Source organism: Stomoxys calcitrans, chromosome 4 (assembly GCF_963082655.1).
Source record: "Stomoxys calcitrans chromosome 4, idStoCalc2.1, whole genome shotgun sequence".
Lineage (NCBI taxonomy): Eukaryota > Metazoa > Arthropoda > Insecta > Diptera > Muscidae > Stomoxys > Stomoxys calcitrans.
The window spans coordinates 859,931-862,750 of record NC_081555.1 but is presented as its reverse complement, the minus strand read 5'-3'; positions in this window follow the sequence as shown (position 1 = coordinate 862,750).

The following is a 2,820-nucleotide window of genomic DNA, read 5'->3' as shown; positions in this document are numbered from 1 at the left end:
TCGAAGAATTTTTTTCCACATACCTACATACCTAGGCATAAAAATGAATAATGTTCTGAACATCTAATGAAGGGCTTAAAAATTGTGAAAGTGCAAAAGGTTTTTACTAAATAGGCAACACCCTACTAAACTCCCGCACTATAAGCAATGGTCATGGTTTTGAGTTCCAGCAAATTTCTTAGTGCTTCCACCTCTTGTTTTGTTTTCGATAGTAAATTGTCTGACTAAATCGAGTGTCTGTCAAATGTGTGTCCATCGGACGCGACACTGCTAACGTTTGCATTTTGATAGTAAAACGAAAAATTATTTTTTTCCTCATCTTATGTATTTATTGTACACAAACAAATATGTACCCAATTACTGGAAAACTTTACAACTTACCTTTTTATGTCGTCAATGTCGAATGTAACGGGAATCTTGGGAATATACCTATTAAGACTAATTTTTCAGTGTTTTATTCACTTATCTGTTGCTTAATAATTCTCAACACACCAAAACACTAACATTATTTTTTTTATCACAAATCAAGAAAACACGCGCGACCCTAAATCACATTCTTTAATGAGTAAATGTCTGTTTCTATTTTTCTTTCGATACGAGCTTAATGGTCGAAAACTTTAATTCAATGGAAAATGAAAGCCAGAGGATCGCCTCGAATCAACAAATTATGCTCGCCAAACAAATTGCAACTAAATCAGCTGTTTGCTTTGTCGTACGCTTATTAGTGCACTGTAAGTGACAGTAAGTGTGTTCGTGCACTCAAAATTTGAGAAAATGGGGCACAACTTTTTAACAGAGCGAACGACTGTTCGCGTTCTCTTGCTGTGTTTAATTGTAATACAAGCTTTGTATTATTTTAGTCCTGGATAATCTGGATAATATATGTGTGCAAAGTTGTACTGGTATTTTATCGATAACATACAATAACAGATAATATGAAATGATTAATGTGATTTGCATTATATAGTATATACAATACCCATATATATATGGGTATATATAAACAGGTGTCAAATGAAAGGTATTTTACTGAATAGTACGATTTTCATATACAACTTTATCTCCAAGTGTAAGGAGGGGCGCCCCAGCTCCAAAACAAAAACCTTCAAAAAAAATTATAAAAAGCATAATCGTACTTAGACCGTTTTGATGTACGACTGTCATTTGTGTTGTTTACAGTGACTTGAAAAAATTAATTGGCAAAAATGGAATTAACTCGTAAATATTTTCGTGCATACTTCACCTTTCGGCGTGGATTATCAGGACAAGAGTTCATTGTTGAACTTAAATCTATGTGTGGCGATGAAGCACCATCCTATAGCACTGTCAATAACTGGTTCAATGAATTCAACGTCGAATTCCATGAAGGTCGTTTAAAAACTGCCCTAGTGCCTGAGAAAATTGATGCCATGCGTGAACTCATAATGGAAGATCGGCATTTGACATATGGTGAGATAGAGGCATCCTTCGACATTTCTTCCACCACCATGCATTACACCTTCCCGTAAGACAGGTTCTCGTTGTATTCCGCACAATTTGACAATCGCTCAAAAAATGGGTCGTGTGGATTAGCACTAATGTTGAAAAAATACGATCGCTATGCTTCAATATACGTTGAAGAAGGACTTCAAAGCATATGGTCGCCTGTCTCTTCCCAAAACTGATTATGTGACGAATGTTCTGCTTGAGCAACGTAGGACGCTCAATTCTGAGTGGTACATCACAACTTGATTGCCTGAAGACAAGTCATTGTTCACCATGACAATGCGAGCTCCCACACATCGGCACATACCAGTTGTTGGGTCATCCGCCGTACGGCCTTGACTTGGCACCCAATTACTAGATAACGAATTGTTTTTTGTATCCAGAAAATACTGTTGAATCGTTCAATAACCATGTTTTGAAGGGTCCCAATCGGAGTGGAAAAAGTCTAAGAGAATAGGTTTGAGTGCATGCAAAAGTATATAAATCATGCTGGAGGGTACTTTTAATTAAAAAAAATTGATTTTCGATGATAAAAATTTGCATTTTCATTATTAGGTCAGAAGTTTATGGAGCAGACCTCGTAACATGGGTATGGGTGACCGGCATGTGTTGTTTGCATTTGTACATACAGCGGTCAAAAAAAGTATTCATCATTAGCAAAATTGATAATAAATTCACTTATTTTGGGTAATTGAAGAAAATTTAAAGTAAACAAATAATGCAGTTTTATGCAATAGTTTATTTTTCGTAATATGTTTTAAAATAAATTCAAAAAATAAATTTAATTAGCGCAAAAAATGCAATTTTATATAATAACACCAAAAACAGAACAAAAAAAGTATTCATCATTGATGTGCTATCATCAAAGTCAAATTCAAATATTATTTGGGAATCCCCCTTTTCTGTTTTATTTAGTAAAGGAGGCTTTGCCCTTGACAGCAAATATTTAATTTCATTGAAAATATAGTTTTTGTCAAAATGGGTCGTAAGCAAAACGAGGTTTCTGATGAGGTAAAAGTTTTGATAATAAAACACCACAGTAATGGTTTAACTCAAAAAACTATCAGTGAAATATTAAATAGACCACGATCTACTATACAATCCATCATCAGAAAGTGGACAGAAACGAAAACTGTTGACAATAAACCAAGATCTGGTCGACCAAAAGCACTTTCAGTTGGAGATGTGCGTTGGCTAGTGCGGCAAGTTCAGAAAACTCCGAAGACAAATGCGACCATTCTTCGTAAAAACACTATGGAATATTTAGGGAAGGAAGTTACTACACAAACAATTCGAAATACACTCAAAAGGCATAGTTACAGAGGAAGAACTGCA